This window comes from Scyliorhinus torazame, chromosome 14 (genome assembly GCF_047496885.1).
Source record: "Scyliorhinus torazame isolate Kashiwa2021f chromosome 14, sScyTor2.1, whole genome shotgun sequence".
In the NCBI taxonomy this organism is placed as follows: Eukaryota; Metazoa; Chordata; class Chondrichthyes; order Carcharhiniformes; family Scyliorhinidae; genus Scyliorhinus; species Scyliorhinus torazame.
In genome coordinates this window covers 70,382,938-70,402,265 of record NC_092720.1, presented here as the reverse complement: position 1 = coordinate 70,402,265, position 19,328 = coordinate 70,382,938, and the positions used below count along the sequence as shown (strand labels likewise).

The 19,328-nt window shown below is 50.7% G+C and overlaps 1 long non-coding RNA gene across 1 annotated transcript in view; it reads right to left on the bottom strand.

Moving 5' to 3' along the window:
- LOC140389304 (uncharacterized) overlaps positions 1-19,328 on the bottom strand; it is a 151,571-nt gene that overhangs the window by 127,162 nt on the left and 5,081 nt on the right. The gene's annotated exons all lie outside the window — the stretch shown is intronic.

Genomic DNA, 19,328 nt, shown 5'->3' with positions numbered 1-19,328 from the left:
CAGGACTTGTGGGAGGAAACTGGAGTCCCCGGAGGAAACCCACGCAGAAACGGGAGAACGTGCAGACTCCGCACAGCCAGTCACCCAAATCGGGAATTGAATCCAGGTTCGTGGTGCTGTGAAGCAGCAGTGCTAAACGCTGTGCTACCGTGATACCCTTTCCCTTGTCGGAGAGACTAGGATTAGCGGACATGGTTTAAACATAAAGGGTCCTCCACCTAAGTCAGAGATGAGAATAAATGTTTTCTCTCAGAGCGTTGTGAATCTTTTGAACTCTTCCGTGGAGAGTGGTGGAAACAGGATCAATTAACACTTGTAAGGCAGAGGTAGATAGATTCTTGACAGCGGGGGAATCAATGGTTATCAGGGGCAGGCAGAATGTGGAATTGATGCCACAATTAGATCAGTCGTGATCTTACAGGTTGAAAATCCCTTTATCCGAAATACTGGGGCCGAGTGTTTATCGGATTTTGGAATATACTGCGCATGTGCGGCGGGTTGGGAATTGCGCATTTGCGGTGGGTTGGGAACTGCGCATGTCAGCACGTGTTGGGAACTGTGCATGTGCGGAACATTGGGGTCTGTGCATTTGGAAAGGTTGGGAACTCACATGTGCGGCACGCGTTGGGAACTGCGCATCACTCGGGAGCCACTTGTTCCGTCATGTCGGCGCTCAAAAAAAAGTGTGAATTTTGGAATTTTTCATTTTTCAGAATTTCGGATAAGGGTATTAAGTGCGGAGCAGGCTTGAGGGGCCAAATGGCCTGTCCCTTCTCCTAATTCATAGGTTTGTTAGTTCGAGGGAGCAAGTTAAAAATCATCATCCTGGGGCAGCATGTGGTGCAGTGGTTAGCACTGGGACTACGGTACTGAGGACCCGGGTTCAAATCCCGGCCCTAGGTCACTGTCCATGTGGAGTTTGCACATTCTCCCCATGTCTGCGTGGGGTTCACCCCCACAACCCAAAGATGTGCAGGTTAGGTAGATTGGCCACACTAAATTGTTCCTTAATTGGGAAAAAAATAATTGGGTACTCTAAATTTATATATTAAAAAAAATCATCATCCTGCCAGCTTTTTGACAGGTAAGTAATCTGGACAATTTTGGCCGTGCACCCATTTCATTCTTGCCAAACAAGGTTAAAAGCATCCCTGATATGTATGTATGTGATCTCAATTTTGTTGTGGAAAGGATTTGTTCTAAGTTATATTAATGGACATATGGGGTCAGGTTTTGAAAATCCATTTGACGTAGTGGTAGAAACCTAGGCACAGACTTTCTTATGGTTAAATTGCCACTGTTGGAAAACTTAAGAACCCAGTCCTATCTCACTTTATTTGTCAATCATGGTGTTCCTTGTCATTGTTGCTCTTGTCCTGCTCAGTAGAAACAGTAAGAAGGGAGTTAAAATGCTCTCAAATTAAAATTGATTCATTCCTGCAGTATATTACGATCTCCATAAAAACCTGTAGGTATATTATTAACTTAAAAAAATGAATTTGCAGTCCCCAGCTTAAAGGATGACACAACACGATTTCATGTTTTAAGACTTTTACCGTAACAAAAGCCTAAAATCACTTTTAACAAACATCATTTTTGTAGGCATCTTATACTTGAAACCACAAAACAGAACTGGAAACATATTTCACAGCTGTATTTTATCCTGTCCTTTCAGTGGACATTCAATTCTTATGGGACCTGTCCAAGATAGTTCTTAGCTTCTAAGGGTTTACGTCTGTGCCCTCCTTTTCCAGCCTGTGAGCCTCTAATCTTAGAACTATCTTTCACTGTGAGTTATTTTTTTCTCTTGAGATTCTTCCACTATTGCAAATCTTTCAACCTTGTTTGAACTGCTCACAGCTTTTGTCTGCTGAACCAATTATGAGCTCTGACTCAAAGTCCTACTTGGTGAACCACAGCATGGTCTTGCTCCCTATAGTTGATATCCCTGTCCTGGATCCTGGCAGACTAACTTATCTGTCAGGTTCAGGAATATCCTAAAAACCCTTCCCTTCTCAAATCTCATCTCCGTGGCAATGGGAATAACATGAGCCTTGTATCCAGGTAGAAATGCTGATCAGCTATCTGTGAGACCCCAAATCACTTTTGTATCTTACTTTTGGGAGGTAGATGGACAGTTTAAAGCACAGCTGTTTACAACCAACATTATCAACAACTTTCTGGGACCTTGGAGACCCACTGTTAGCACATACATTACTGCCAATTTCTCCAAATGTGGCATCACATTTGCACTTTCTTCCAAATAAAACATTCTGGCCCCCTTTTTTTTTCAAATAAATTTAGGGTACCCAATTATTATTTTTTCCAATTAAGGGGCAATTTAGCGTGGCCAATCTACCTAACCTGCACATCTGCGTGAAACCCACGCAGACATGGGGAGAATGTGCAAACTCCACACGGACAGTGACCCAGGGCCGGGATTCGAAACCGGGTCCTCAGCGCCGCAGTCCCAGTGCTAACCACTGCCCCACATGCCCCCTCTGTTCTGGCCCCCTTTAACCTCCAACAATTAAACCACCCAGGCTTGCTGTCAGCCAAATTTCAGAACAAGTCACATTAAATCCTTTCATTGCACCTTAAATTAAGGATGCAGTCCAAAAACATAACAATCTTATAAACCTCATAATTGTAAGAAGTACATATGTTAATAATGCACTGGTGACAGAAAGGGTGGTCATTGAGTTAATTGGCAGGGGTGCTAGCTGAGTGAACAGTCTGCCCTGGATGAGGTTGAGCCTATTACGTATTATTTAGGCTGCGTCAGTCCAGGCAAGTGGTGTTCCATGCAAAGTTACATGGGGTGGATGGACGTTTTTTATGTTGGAAAATGTAATTGCTTGGAATTTATGTGGCGCTTGTCTTACCTGCCAATTGTCAACCCAGTGCTGAATTTTATTCAGTTCCTGCTGTAGCTTGATTTAGACTGCTCCATTATTGGAGGAATTCTGAATGGAATAGAATACTCCAGAGTTGCCAGTGAACAACTGATGCACGATCAATTACACAAAGACGAGAGTAGGATGTAATCGAGGCTTTATTACACTGAGATGTGTGGCCCCCTACAGCAGCTGACGAAATGGCTGCTGTACTGGGAGCACACATATTTATACTCCGCCTACCGGGCAGAACCAGCAGGCAGGGATCTACCCCGTACCTGTAGTACAGGGGCCTTACCGTAAAGCACCGATATCACCATCAGTGGTGACTACCACATTCACCCCCTGTTAAAAAATGAGTCCGGCGGGGGTGGTGGAAAACTATTTACAGAAAGCTGTGTTTTAAAAGTACAGATAATATTACAAATTCAGGCGGTCCGGTGTCTTGATCTGTCGTTGACAGCGCCGCAGTGCTGGTGGCAACCCTGGCGGCGGCTTGGTCTTCAGTGACTCCGGGAGCGTGTTGAAATCCTCTTCATCCCCGGGTGTGAACAAGGGGAGGACGGATTGTCCCAGAGTGGGGGTTGCGGTGGGGTGCGCCGGGGGAGGGGAGGGTGGCACCGGGGCAGGGGAGGCGGGGGGGGGGGGGGGATGTGGAACCAGCTGGTGCCAGGTCCCTGAGCGAGTCTGTGTCTTGGCGGCCGTCTGGGCATGCCATGTAGGCGTACAGCGGGTTGGCGTGAAGTAGCTGTACCCTCTTTTTTTAAAAAAAATATATTTTTGTTAAGGTTTTTTAACAACACAATTTTTTCCCCTTACAAACAATAATCCCCCCCCCCCGTAACAAAATAATGCAAATTCTCCCTGAGCAAGATATATACAAGGCAAGATGGTATATTTACATAGCTTTATACACTGGCTCTTGGCCGCGCGTACCGTTTCCCCCCCCACCCTCCATGCTATCTCCCGCTCGTCCATCCCCTCAGACAGTCTCTCGTTTCCCCCCCCCCCCCCCCACCAGGGTTGCTGCTGCTGATCGACCTTCTTCTAACGCTCCGCGAGATAATCTAGGAACGGTTGCCACTGCCTGTAAAACCCCTGTGCAGACCCTCTCAAAGCAAACTTAATTCTCTCCAATTTATGAACCCCGCCATGTCATTAATCCAGGCCTCCAGGCTAGGGGGCTTCGCCTCCTTCTACAATAGCAAGACCCTTCGCCGGGCTACTAGGGACGCAAAGGCCAGAATTCCAGCCTCTTTCGCCTCCTGCACTCCCGGCTCATCCACTACTCCAAATATTGCTAGCCCCCAGCTTGGCTTGACCCGGACTTTCACCACCTGGGATATTACTCCCGCCACTCCTCTCCAGAACCCCTCCAATGCCGGGCATGACCAAAACATATGGACATGGTTCGCCGGGCTCCCTGAACATCTTTCACATCTATCCTCTACCCCAAAGAGCCTACTCAGCCTCGCCCTCGTCAAATGCGCTCTGTGGACCACCTTAAATTGTATCAGACTGAGCCTGGCACACGAGGAAGAGGTATTAACCCTACCCAGGGCGTCGGCCCATAGCCCTTCCTCAATCTCCTCCCCCAGCTCCTCCTCCCATTTACCTTTCAGTTCTTCTACTAGCGCTTCCCCCTCTTCTTTCATCTCTTGGTGTATTTCCAACACCTTGCCCTCCCCGACCCATACCCCCGAGATCACCCTATCTTGAACTTCTTGTGCCGGGAGCAACGGAAATTCCCTCACCTGTCGCCTCACAAAAGCCCTCACCTGCATATATCTAAATGCATTTCCCGGGGGTAACTCAAATTTCTCCTCCAGTGCCCCTAGACTCCTTTGTAGGACGCCATCTCCATCCTCTTCCATGCCGCCCCCTCTCCCTCCATAACCCACTTACGGATCATCGCCACATTTGATGCCCAGTAGTAACTCTCTAGGTTTGGCAAAGCCAACCCACCTCGGAAGGACCACCATTTTGACCGACTGCACCCTACCCGCCAACGAGAGCGGGAGCATGTCCCATCTTTTAAAATTCTCCTCCATTTGCTCCACCACCCTCGTCAGATTCAATTTATGTAGGGCCCCCCAACTTCTGGCTATCTGGATCCCCAGATACCGAAAACTCCTCTCCGCCCTCCTCAGCGGCAGGTCCCCTATCCCTCTTTCTTGGTCCCCTGCCTGTAGTACAAAAAGCTCACTCTTCTCTACATTAAGCTTGTAGCCCGAAAACTCTCCAAACTCCTTCAGAGTCTGCATGACCTCCACCATCCCCTCCATTGGGTCCGCCACATATAGCAGCAGGTCATCCGCATATAGCGATACCCGATGCTCCTCTCCCCCGCGGACTATCCCCCTCCATTTCTGAGACTCCCTAAGTGATATGGCCAAGGGTCCGATCGCCAATGCAAACAACAGGGGGGAGAGGGGGCACCCCTGTCTCGTCCCTCGGTACAGCCGAAAGTACTCTGACCTCCGCCGGTTTGTCACTACGCTCGCCACCGGGGCGCTGTAAGGAGCTTAACCCATCTAATACACCCTCCCCCGAACCCAAACCTGCGCAATACCTCCCAGAGGTACTCCCACTCTACTCGGTCAAAGGCTTTTTCCGCGTCCATAGCTGCCACTATCTCCGCCTCTCCCTCCTCCGGTGTCATCGTTATCACGTTTAAGAGCTGCCGCACATTGGTATTTAACTGCCTGCCCTTTACAAATCCCGTTTGGTCCTCGTGTATCACCCCGGGACACAGTCCTCAATCCGAGTGGCCAGTACCTTCGCCAATAGCTTAGCATCCACATTGAGGAGCGAAATCGGCCTGTACGATCCACATTGCAGTGGATCCTTGTCTCGCTTTAGGATTAGGGAGATTGTCACCTCCGACATTGTCTGGGGCAGGGTTCCCTCCTCTCTTGCCTCGTTGAAGGTCCTCATTAGTAGCGGGCCAGCAGGTCCACATATTTTCTGTAGAATTCCACCGGGAACCCGTCCGGCCCCGGGGCCTTCCCCGCCTGCATGCTCCCCAAACCCTTACTCAACTCCTCCAGCCCAATTGGTGCCCCCAAACCAACCGCCTCCTGCTCCTCCACCCTCGGGAACCCCAGCTGGTCCAGGAATCGCCTCATCCCCCCTTCCCCCCCTGGGGGCTGGGACCTGTACAGCTCTTCATAAAAGTCCTTAAATACCTTATTTATTTTTGTTGCACTTCGTACCGTGGCTCCCCTTCCATCTTTGATTCCCCCTATTTCCCTCGCTGCCGCCCTCTTACGGAGCTGGAGCGCCAGCATCCGACTAGCCTTTTCCCCATACTCGTAAGTCGCCCCTTGCGCCTTCCTCCACTGTGCCTCCGCCTTGCCCGTGGTCAGCAGGTCAAACTCCGTCTGGAGCCGTCGCCTTTCCCCAAGTAATCTTTCCTCCGGGGCCTCTGCGTATCTCCTGTCCACCCGCAAGATCGCTGTACCCTCTCAACCAACAGGTCCGCCTTGTGGAGTCAAACGTGTCTACGGAGGAGGACGGGTCCTGGGGCTGCAGCCATGTCGGGAGCGAAACCCAGGAGGTGAACTTCCTAGGGAAGGCAAAGAGACGTTCATGGGGGGTTTCATTAGTCGCAGTGCACAGGAGCGACCGAATGGAGTGAAGTGCGTCGGGGAGGACCTCCTGCCAGCGGGAGGCCGGGAGATCTCTGGACCGTAGGGCCAGCTGGACGGCCCTCCAGACCGTCCCATTCTCCCGCTCCACCTGCCCGTTTCCCCTGGGTTTGTAGCTGGTCGTTCTCCTCGAGGCAATGCCCCTGTTGAGCAGGTACTGGAGCAGCTCATTGCTCATGAATGAGGATTCCCTGTCGCTGTGGACGTAGGCGGGGAAGCCGAACAGAGCGAAGATGGTGTTGAGGGCTTTGATGACGGTGGCAGATGACATGTCGGGGCATGGGACGGCAAAGGGGAATTGGGAATATTCATCGACCACACTGAGAAAGTATGTGTTGCGGTCGGTGGAGGGGTGGGGTCCTTTGAAGTCCACGCTGAGGCGTTCAAAGGGGCGGGAGGCCATCACCAGGCGCGCACGGTCTGACCCGTAGAAGTGCGGATTACACTCCGCGTAGACCTGGCAGTCTCTGGTGATCACCCTGACTTCCTCGATGGAGTAGGGCAGGTTGCGGGTGTTGATGAAATGGTAAAAACGTGTGACCCCTGGGTGACAGAGGTTGTCGTGCAGGGTCCGGAGTTGGTCCACTTGTGCGCTGGCACATGGACCTCGGGATAGGGCATCGGGGGGCTCGTTGAGCTTACCGGGGCGATACAAAATCTCGTAACTGTAGGTGGAGAGCTCGATCCTTTTATCATTTTTGATCTTGCCCCGCTGTGTGTTATTAAACATGAAGGCAACCGACCGTTGGTCAGTGAGGAGAGTGAATCTCCTGCTGGCCAGGTAATGCCTCCAATGCCGCACAGCTTCAACGATGGCTTGGGCCTCATTTTTGACGGAGGAGTGCCGAATTTCGGAGGCATGGAGGGTGCGGGAAAAGGATGCCACGGACCAGCCTGCCTGGTTGAGGGTGGCGGCCAGAGCGATGTCTGATGCATCGCTCTCGACTTGGAAGATGAGCGTCTCGTCGACCGCGTGCATCGTGGCCTTGGCGATGTCGGCCTTGATACGGTTAAAGGCCTGGAGAGCCTCGGCCGTCAGAAGAAAAACAGTGGATTGAATGAGTGGGCGGGCCTTGTCCGCATTGTTTGGGACCCACTGAGCGTAATATGAAAAGAACCCCAGGCAACATTTGAGGGCCTTGGGGCAGTGGGGGAGGGGGAGTTCCATGAGGGGGCACATGCAATCGGGGTCGGGCCCCAGAACTCCGTTCTGGACCACATAGCCGAGGATGGTGAAGCGGTTTGTGCTGAACACACACTTCTCCTTGTTATACGTGAGGTTGAGGAGAGTGGCGGTGTGGAGAAATTTGGCAAGGTTGGCGTCATGGTCCTGCTGGTCGTGGCCGCAGATGGTGACGTTATCCAGGTACGGGAAAGTGGCCCACAGCCCGTACCGGTCAACCATTCGGTCCATCTCACGTTGGAAGACCGAGACCCCATTGGTGACGCCGTAGGGAACCCTAAGAAAGTGGTACAGGCGGGCGTCTGCCTCGAATGCAGTGTATGGGCAGTCCGCCTTGCGGATGAGGAGCTGGTGGTCGGCCGATTTCAGGTTTACTGTCGAGAAGACCCGGTACTGTGCAATCTGATTGACCATATCAGATATGCATGGGAAGGGGTACGCGTTGAGCTGCGTGTACCGATTGATGGTCTGACTGTAGTCAATGACCATCCTATTTTTCTCCCCAGTTTTGACCACTACCACTTGGGCTCTCCAGGGGCTGTTGCTGGCCTCGATGATGCCTTCCCGAAGCAGCCGCTGGACATCAGACCTGATGAAGGTCCTGTCCTGGGCGCTGTACCGTCTGCTCCTGGTGGCGACGGGTTTGCAATCTGGGGTTAGGTTTGCAAAAAGGGAAGGTGGGTTGCCCTTAAGGGTCACGTGGCCGCACACAGTAAGGGGTGGTAGGGGCCCGCCGAATTTCAGGGTTCGGCTCTGGAGGTTGCACTGGAAGTCCAGGCCGAGTAACAAGGCAGCACAGATGATGCGGAGGACGTAGAGGCGGAAGCCGCTGAACCCCATGCCCTGGACAGTGAGAGTGGCGATGCAGTACTCCCGGATCGCCACGGAGTGGGACCTGGAGGCTGGGGAGATTCTCTGGTTAGCGGAGTGTACCGCGAGCGAGCAGCGCCTTACTGTATCGGGGTGAATGAAGCTCTCAGTGTTCCCGGAGTCCAGCAGGCAGAAGATCTCGTGCCCGTTGACCTTCACTTTGGTTGAAGCAGTCGCGAGGTTGTGTGGTCGAGACTGGTCAATCGTGACCAAGGCGAGACGCGGCTGGTCGTTGGCGATTGCAGCCGATGAGCGGCCGGATGAGGTGCCCGACGGGCCTGGGTCCTGAGTCGGGTAAGATGGCATTGCCCACGGGCCGCACATGTCGTGGAGGAAGCAAGATGGCAGTGCCCGTTGGTCCTGGGGGGAACAAGATGGCGGCGCCCACAGGCCGCACGTGTTGCGAGTTGGGCAAGATGGCGGTGTCCACTGACCACATGTGGTCCTAGGAGGGGACGATGGCGCTGCCCACTGGCTGCAGGTGGGCGGTGCCTGGACAATAGCGGCGATTGAGCGCGCCTGGCACACTGCAGCGAAATGTCCCTTTCTTGCCACAGGCCTTGCAGAGGGCGCTACGCACCGGGCAGCACTGTCGGGGGGTGTTTTGACTGCCCACAGAAGTAGCATTTGGGCCCCCCGTGGTTGGTTGGCTGCCACGCGGCAGAGGCGTGGGATTGGCTGAGGGTGGTCGCTGATGGGGTCAATGATGGGGCAGCCGTCTGCGGAGTCCACGATGCACAGGCGTGTTGGGCCGCGCGGTCGGGGGTATAGGCCTGAATGTTGCATGATGCGACCGTAAGTGAAAGCGCTAGTTTTTTGGTTGCCGCCTGTTCGAGCGTGGCGCTGTCTAAGAGGCGCTGCCGGATGTAGTCAGACCCTATGCCCGTAACAAATGCATCTCTCATTAGCAAATTTGAGTGTTCCATGGCCGAAACGGCCTGACAGTCACAGTCTCTAACTCGGGGGAGCAGGGCGCGCCAGAAATCTTCCACCAATTCACCGGGAAGTTGATGCCGCGTGGAGGGGTGGTGCCTGGCATAGAGTGTGTTAGTCCGCTGAGCGTAGTTTTCCTTCAGTAGCGTCATGGCCTCTGCGTAGGTCGGCGCGTCCTGGACAAGTGGAAAGACGTTGGAGCTCAGCCGTGTGTAAAGATCTGGAGCTTCCGTGCTTCTGGAATTTTGTCTGGCGCAGACCCGATGTACGCTTCAAAACAGGCTAGCCAATGTTCAAAGTCCTTTTTGGCATTGTCTGCTTGCAGCTGCAGGCGATCCGGCTTGATGTGGAGGTCCATCTTCTGAAAAACTCAGTGTAATAAATTGATGCACGATCAATTACACAAAGATGAGAGCAGGATGTAATCGAGGCTTTATTACACTGAGATGTGTGGCCTCCTACAGCAACTGACGAAATGGCTGCTGTACTGGGAGCACACATATATATACTCCGCCTACTGGGCGGAACCAGCAGGCAGGGATCTACCCCCGTACCTGTAGTACAGGGGCCTTACCGGAAAGCACCAATATCAACATCCTATATATACATCAGTGGTGACTACCACAACTCAATTCCTGAACTTATGACTTAGTGAATGCCATCGAAGCAGTTGAAGGTGTTTTGTCCAAGGTGCTTCCCTGAGGAACTACGATAGCGTTGTCTTGAAGCTGCAATGATCGACCTCTGACAGCCATAGTCCACTTGCCCTGTGTCAGGTATGATTCCAACCACTGGACATTTTCTCTTTTAACCTCAATTGACATTGTCCTGTTCTAGAGCCTTTTTGTGCCATTTCCGCTCAAATTCTACTTTGCTGCCTGTGGCTGGAACTCACACTTTTCTTCTGGCATTCTACTTCCAAGTCAAAGCTGTGATGAGATGAGTGGCCAAGTGTTTTTGGCAGCACACACTGAATCACAATGAGCAGTTTATTGGTAGATAGGCATTGCTTGATGCACTATTGGTGACTCCCTTCATGACTTTATGATGATGGGGAGGAGGCTGAAAGGCATCTAATGTAACGGGTTGGATTTATGTGCACACTGTGTCTTTGACAGAATATGAGTAATTTCCAATCTGTAACATAAACAGCCCAAACTTAATTTGTTTTTTTAAATAAATGTTTTCCAATTAAGAGGCAATTTAGTCAATCCGCCTAACCAGCACATCTTTGGGTTGTGGGGGCGAAACCCACGCAAACAGGGGGAGAATGTGCAAACTCCACACGGACAGTGATCCAGAGCCGGGATCGAACCTGGGACCTTGGCGAGTGCTAACCACTACATCGCCATGCTGCCCTCTGGTTTGCACATTTTGAAATTTTGGGAGAAATTGTGTACATTGTGCATGGGATGGTTTCACCAATAGGATGGTAAAATGATCTTTTTAATATCTCATCAAGGACTGTGAGTATCACTGGCTAGGCCAGCATTTGCTGTCAATCCCTAATTGCCCTTGAGAAGGTGATGGTGAGCTACCTTCTTGAAGTGCTGCCAGCCATGTGGTGTAGGTACACCCATAATGCTGTTAGGAAGGGTGTTCCAAGTTTCTGACCTAGTGACAGTGAAGGAACAGTGATACAATTCTAAGGGTGGCATGGTGGCAAAGTGGTTAGCACTGCTGCCTAACAGCTCCAGGGATCTGGGTTCAATTCCTGCCTCGGGTGACTGTCTGTGCGGAGTTTGCACTTCCTCCCTGTGTCTATGTGGATTTCCTCCGAGTGCTCCGGTTTCCTCCAAAGATGTGCAGATTTGGTGGATTGGCCATGCTAAATTGCCCCTTAGTGTCCAAACGTTAGGTGGTGTTACTGGGATACGGGGATAGGGTGGAGGCGTGGACTTAAGTAGGGTGCTCTTTCAGTGCATCGGTACAGACCCGATGGGCCGAATGGCCTCCTTCTGCACTGTAAATTCTATGATTCTATGAAGTCAGCATGGTGTGGGAATTTGCAGGTGGTGGTGTTCTCATGCATTTGCTCCCTTGTCCTTCTAGGTGGTCGCGGTCGTGGGTTTGGAAGGTATTGTCTAAGGAGCCTTGGTGAGTTCCTGCAGTGCATCTTGCAGGTGGTACACACTGCTGCTACTGTGCGCCGGTGGTGGAGAGAGTGAGTATTTAAGATGGTGGATTAGATGCCAATCAAATGTGCTGCTTTGTCTCTGATGGTGTCGAACTTCTTATTTGAAGCTACCTCAAAATAGGTTTTACGTAGTATTCTTATTTTATATAAGTGCGAGGTGCCGAAAAGTTGTGCTTCCACACAAAGCCTTGCTAAACAGTAACATAAGTCAAGCATCATGCTGTAGCACTTTAAAGCCAATTTGGTGACCTGCCAGTTGTGTTTCCATCCCAGGAGTGCAGCATTGTCCAATTTATCTTATACAGTATTTGGCTCGCATCACAAATTTGCTTTGAAATCAATATTCAAATATTTTTATCATTTCTCCTCCACTGTCTTTTTAGAAATTGTAGTACTGTGCATTATTGACAAACTGGTTTCAAGAAACTGAGGGGACAATTTTCACTAAGCCCCTCAAAACAGAATCAGTGTTGTGATGTGGGACAAACCGATACCCCATCCTTAAATTGCAGGCCGTATTCAAATGTGCATGCTGTGCTTATTTAAATGATTTCTGTCTGAGGTTCATTACTAAATGAACTGTTGAACGGTTGCAAGCTACAGCTGAACTCAAGTCCATGTGAGGTTAATACAATTAAAGCTAACCTGCGAAACTTAATGGCAGCCTGCCCTTTTTAAAGTGGGGGTGCATTCAGGCTGGAGTGGGTGCTGGAAGTGGCTGACCCGCAGAAAGAGTAAATGTGGTCCAACTGGACAGAGAACATGCTTCACGGTTCTCCAATGATGCACTGGATACCTCAACAGAGGAGGTGCACAGGAGAGGACATGTCCTCTATCCACAGTGGAGCAGGAGGCCCTCCAAGCAAACTTTGCAAAGGCAGCAGGAACAGATAGCCATTGACACTGAGGTAAGCTGTGCAGCTCCATGAATTTGAAAGCAGGGCAGGAAAAAATGTTTATTCCATAGAAGTGGTCAAGCTCAGTGAATTCATCCTCAAATGTCATCTCCTTACAACGAAAACAATGACATCACACACTATTCAGTTCACCACATTCAATTCATTCACCTACCAAATACGTTCTCTATAGGGGCAGCACGGTGGTGCAGTGGTTAGCACTGGTGCCTCACGGCGCCGGGGAACCGGGTTCGATCCCGGGTCACTATCTGTGTGGAGTTTCACATTCTCCTCGTGTCTGCGTGGGTCTCAGCCCCGCACACCCAAAAAGATGTGCAAGGTAGGTGGATTGGCCACGTTAAATTGCCCCTTAATTGGAAAAATAGAATTTTAAATGAGAAAAAATCGTTCTCTATCAATCACGACTCATACTTCACATTTGTTGCTTCACTTCACTCACACACATATGTACCACTGCGAGTCTCCCTCATACCTCACAACTTCGAACACTGTCAGCTATTCAACCACTACAGGCACATCAGCCAAACACATTGGACCACAGTCACTGAAGACCTTGCAGGAAAAGGAGGCACACAACATTCGGCAGCAGGAGCTAACTGGCAGGGGACAGGCTTGGCTGCGAGCCCTCAACCTCATGAAGGAAATGGGGCAGGTCATCATTGGAGCAGCCATGACTGAGGCCGTAGTCAGTAGTGAGCTTGAAACCATTGAAGATAACAGTGTGCTTCTGCCTAATCCATCTTCTCACATTTATTTTCCCTTTCATCCTCCAATCTGTTTTGATTTACAAGCTGTTGACTGTTTAATGGTACATCCCTCTCTTTATTCCCTCCCGTCAATGCAATCCTATCCTTGCGCATCTGTCCTTTCAGACACCCAGACGTGAACATACCCAGATAGTTGTGCAGGAGCAAGAAATGGAAGACAGAGATGAGACTGATAAAGAGGGAGCACCATCACTCTGTGGTGAACCACTGTATTAGGGGATGTAAGGTAGGACCTGCAATACAGGTTCGCCGGTAGCTCCTGCCGGCTGGCTCCGCCCACTGAGAACTGTATAAATATGCATGACCTCCAGTGCCGTGCCATTTCGCGGCTGTGTGCCAGGCCCGCGCAGTCGCTGCGATCGCACCCTCTGAAATGGCCTAGCAAGCCATTTGGTTGTATTCAACAGCTATGAAAACACAAAAAAGGAATGAAACCGGACGTACCACCCGGCATCAAACCAGGCACTGGAAAGAGCAAATCCATCCCTGCCAATCCTGCAAAGTCCTCCTTACTAACATCTGGGGGCATGTGTCAAAGTTTATTATAAGAAATTTAGAGTACCCAATTTATTTTTTCCAATTAAGGGGCAATTTAGCGTGGCCAATCCACCTACCCTGCACATCTTTTTGGGTTGTGGGGCCGAAACCCACGCAAACACGGGGAGAATGTGCAAACTCCACACGGTCAGTGACCAAGAGCTGGGATCGAACCTGGGACCTCGGCGCCGTGAGGTAGCCGTGCTAGCCACTGCATCACCGTGCTGCCCTAGCTTGTGAAAACGTTGGTAGAGCTGTCTCACAGACCACTTAAGCAACAGCCTGACATAGTCATACTCACAGAATCATATCTTACAGACAATGTCCCAGACAACACTTTCACCATTCCTGGGTATGTCCTGTCTCACAGGTAGGACAGACCCAGCAGAGGTGGCGGCACAGTGATATACAGTCAGGAGGGAGTTTCCCTGGGAGTCCTCAACATCGACTCTGGATTACATGAAGTCTCATGGCTTCAGGTCAAACATGGGCAAAGAAACCTCCTGCTGATTACCATGTACCAGCCACTCCTCCATTTGAACACCACTTGGAGGAAGCACTGAGAGTGGCAAGGGCGCAGGATATGCTCTGGGTGGGGGAGTTAATGTCCATCACCAAGAGTGGCTTGGTAGTATCACCACAGGCCGAGCTGCTAGACTGAGACTGCAGCAGGTGATGAGGGAATCAGCAAGAGGGGAAAACATACTTGACCTTATTCTCACCAATCTGCCTTCTGCAGATGCATCTGTCCATGACAGTATTGATAGAAGTGACCACTGCGCAATCCTTGTGGAGACAAAGTCCTGTCTTCACATTGAGGATACCCTCCATTGTGTGGTGTGTCACTACCACCGTGTTAAATGGAATCGACATCGAACAGATCTAGCAACTCAGGACTGGGCATCTATGAGGCACTGTGGGCCAGCAGCAGCAGCAGAATTATATTCAATCACAATCTGCAACCTCATGACCCGGCATATACCCCAGTCTACCATTACCACCAAGCTTTGGTTCAATGAAGAGTGCAGGAGAGCATGCCAGGAGCAACATCAGGCATACAGAAAAAATGAGGTATCAACCTGGTGAAGCTACAACACAGGACTACTTGTGTGCCAACAGCATAAGCAGCAAGTAATAGACCGAGCAAAGCGACTGCACACGAACGCATCACATCTAAGCTCTGTCGTCCTGCCACATCCAGCCATGAATGGTGGTGGACAATTAAACAATTCACTGGAGGAGGAGGCTCCACAAATATCCCATCCTCAATGATGCAGGAGCCCAGCAAAAGACAAGGTTGAGGTATTCGCAACAATCTTCAGCCAGAAGTGCCAAGTGTATGATCGATCTCGGTCTCCCCCAGAGGTCCCCAGCATCACAGATGTCAGTCTTCAGCCAATACAATTCACTCCACGTAATTTCAAGAAACGGCCGAAGGCACTAGATACTGCAAAGGCTATGGGCCCTGACACTGTCTCGGAAATAGTATTGAAAACTTGTGCATCAGAACTGGCTGCACCCTGAGCCAAGCTGTTCCAGTACAGTTACAACACAGATATCTACCCGGCTATGTAGAAAATTGCCCAGGTCTGTCCTGTACAAAAAAACAGGAGAAATCCAACCCAGCCAATTACCGCCCTATCAGTCTACTCTCCATCATCAACAAAGTGATGGGAGAAGTCATCAACAGTGCTATCAAGCAGCACTTACTCAGCAATAACCTGCTCCTGGAAGCTCAGTTTGGGTTCTGCCAGGGTCACTCAGCTCCTGACCTCATTACAGCCTTCGTTCAAACATGGACAAAAGAGCTGAATGCCAGAGGTGAGGTGAGAGTGACTGTCCTTGACATCAAGGCAGCATTTGACCGAGTATGGCATCAAGGAGCCCTAGCTTAAACTGGAGACAATGGGAATCAGGGAAAAACTCTCCGCTGGTTGCAGTCTACTTGCTCTCTACTTGCCTGGATGAGTGCAGCTCCAACAACACTCAAGAAGCTCAACGCCATCCAAGACAAAGCAGCCCGCTTGATTGCTCCTTCCACAAACATTCAAACCCTCCACCAACGATGGACAGTGGCAGCCATGTGTGCTATCTACAAGATGCACTGCAGTAACTCACCAAGGTTCCTTAGACAGCACCTTCCAAACCCACGACTACTACCATCTAGAAGAACAAGAGCAGCAGATACCTGGGAAACCCCCCCCCCATCCCAAGTCACTCACCACCCTGACTTGGAAATATATTGCTGTTCCTTCATTGTTGCTGGGGCAACATCATGGCACTCTCTCCCTAACAGCACAGTGGGTGTGCCTTCACAAGGACTGCAACGTTTCAAGAAGGAAATTCACCACCACTTTCTGAAAGACAACTAGGGATGGGCAATAAATGCTGACCTAACCAGTGACGCCCACATCCCGTTAATGAATTTTAAAAATTATGCACTGAATACAGTCACACATTAGCTGCACATTGTGGGAGTGGAAACCTTTGTTGCTGTGGTACATCTCTGAATTTAGATGCAGTGTATATGCACTCACTGACATTCGGGAGAAACTATCCTGGTGAAGACGCATGCTCACATAGAACATAGAACGATACAGCGCAGTACAGGCCCTTCGGCCCACGATGTTGCACCGAAACAAAAGCCATCTAACCTACACTATGCCATTATCATCCATATGTTTATCCAATAAACTTTTAAATGCCCTCAATGTTGGCGAGTTCACTACTGTAGCAGGTAGGGCATTCCACGGCCTCACTACTCTTTGCGTAAAGAACCTACCTCTGACCTCTGTCCTATATCTATTACCCCTCAGTTTAAAGCTATGTCCCCTCGTGCCAGCCATTTCCATCCGCGGGAGAAGGCTCTCACTGTCCACCCTATCTAACCCCCTGATCATTTTGTATGCCCCTATTAAGTCTCCTCTTAACCTTCTTCTCTCCAACGAAAACAACCTCAAGTCCATCAGCCTTTCCTCATAAGATTTTCCCTCCATACCAGGCAACATCCTGGTAAATCTCCTCTGCACCCGCTCCAAAGCCTCCACGTCCTTCCTATAATGCGGTGACCAGAACTGTACGCAATACTCCAAATGCGGCCGTACCAGAGTTCTGTACAGCTGCAACATGACCTCCTGACTCCGGAACTCAATCCCTCTACCAATAAAGGCCAACACTCCATAGGCCTTCTTCACAACCCTATCAACCTGGGTGGCAACTTTCAGGGATCTATGTACATGGACACCTAGATCCCTCTGCTCATCCACACTTCCAAGAACTTTACCATTAGCCAAATATTCCGCATTCCTGTTATTCCTTCCAAAGTGAATCACCTCACACTTCTCTACATTAAACTCCATTTGCCACCTCTCAGCCCAGCTCTGCAGCTTATCTATATCCCTCTGTAACCTGCTACATCCTTCCACACTATCGACAACACCACCGACTTTAGTATCGTCTGCAAATTTACTCACCCACCCTCTGCGCCTTCCTCTAGGTCATTGATAAAAATGACAAACAGCAACAGCCCCAGAACAGATCCTTGTGGTACTCCACTTGTAACTGAACTCCATTCTGAACATTTCCCATCAACCACCACCCTCTGTCTTCTTTCAGCTAGCCAATTTCTGATCCACATCTCTAAATCACCCTCAATCCCCAGCCTCCGTATTTTCTGCAATAGCCTACCGTGGGGAACCTTATCAAACGCTTTGCTGAAATCCATATACACCACATCAACTGCTCTACCCTCGTCTACCTGTTCAGTCACCTTCTCAAAGAACTCGATAAGGTTTGTGAGGCATGACCTACCCTTCTCAAAGCCATGTGCCTGCTTCTCTTTGGAAACAAAGAAGCCAATGTATTTTTCTCTCTCTGAATACAAGAGCAGGATTTACCGAACAAGCGACCCTTAAGGTCGCCCCTCCCTCGCTCTCTGTGAACCTCACGCCCGACGATACAGTGCTCAGGACAAGGCCTTTATCAGGTCGGAGGTCCAGTGACTCTTGCGGGAAGGGATCATTGAGGCCCTGGAGAGCCCAACTGGTGATCATCAGGACCGGGGAGAAGAACCGGATGGTTGTCGACTGCAGTCAGACAATCAACTGGTACACGCAACTTGATGCGTACCCTCTTCTCCATGGTAGACTTGACGTCCGCATACCACCAGCACCCTATCCGCCCAGAGGACCGCCACTACACTGCTTTCGAGGCAGACGGCTGCCTCTACCACTTCCTCAGGGTCACCTTCGGCGTCACCAATGGGGTCTCGGACTTCCAACGAACGATGGACCGAATGGTTGACCAGTACAGGCTGCGGGCCGCATTCCCGTATTTGGATAATGTCACCACCTGCGGCCATGATCAGCAGGACCACGTCACTAACCTTAAGAAATTCCTCCACACCGCCCAACTCCTTAATTTGACCTATAACAAGGAGAAATGCGTTTTCCGCACAACCCGACTAGCCATCCTTGGCTATGTCGTGGAAAACGGAGTCTTAGGGCCCGACCCCGATGGCATGCGCCCTCTCCTGCAGTCTCCCCTCCTCCACTGCCCCAAGGCCTCGAAGAGATGCCTGGGGTTCTTTTCCTACTATGCCCAGTGGGTCCCCAATTATGCAGACAAGGCCCGCCCACTTATCAAATCCACCATTTTTCCTCTGACGGCTGAGGCCCGCCTGGCCTTCGACCGCATCAAGACAGACATTGCCAAGGCTACGATGCACGCTGGCGACGAGTCCATTTCGTTCCAGGTGGAGAGCGATGCGTCGGACTTTGCCCAAGCTGCTACCCTCAACCAGGCAGGAATCCCGTGGTTTATTTTCCTGTACCCTCCGTGCCTCCGAGATTCGACACTCCTCTGTCGAGAAGGAAGCTCAAGCCATTGTGGAAGCTGTGCGACATTGGAGGCATTACCTGGCCGGCAGGAGATTCACTCTCCTCACTGACCAACGGTCGGTTGCCTTCATGTTTAACAATACACAGCGGGGCAAGTTCAAGAACGACAAGATCTTGAGGTGGAGGATCGAACTCTCCACCTATAACTACGATATCTTGTATCGTCCTGGGAAGCTCAATGAGCCCTCAGATGCACTGTCCCGTGGTACATGCACCAGCACGCAAGAAGGCCGACTTCGGGCCATCCACAATGACCTCTGTCATCCGGGGGTCACCCGGCATCTCCATTTCATCAAGGCCTGCAACCTGCCCTACTCCACCGAGGAGGTAAGGACCATGACCAGGGACTGCCAAGTGTGCGCGGAGTGCAAGCCGCACTTCTATCGGCCAGACAGGGTTCACCTGGTGAAGGCCTCCCGCCTCTTTGAACGCCTCAGCATTGATTTCAAAGGGCCACTCCCCTCCACTGACCGTAATGTGTACTTCCTCAACATCGTTGACGAGTACCCCCGTTTCTCCTTTGCCATCCCATGCCCCGA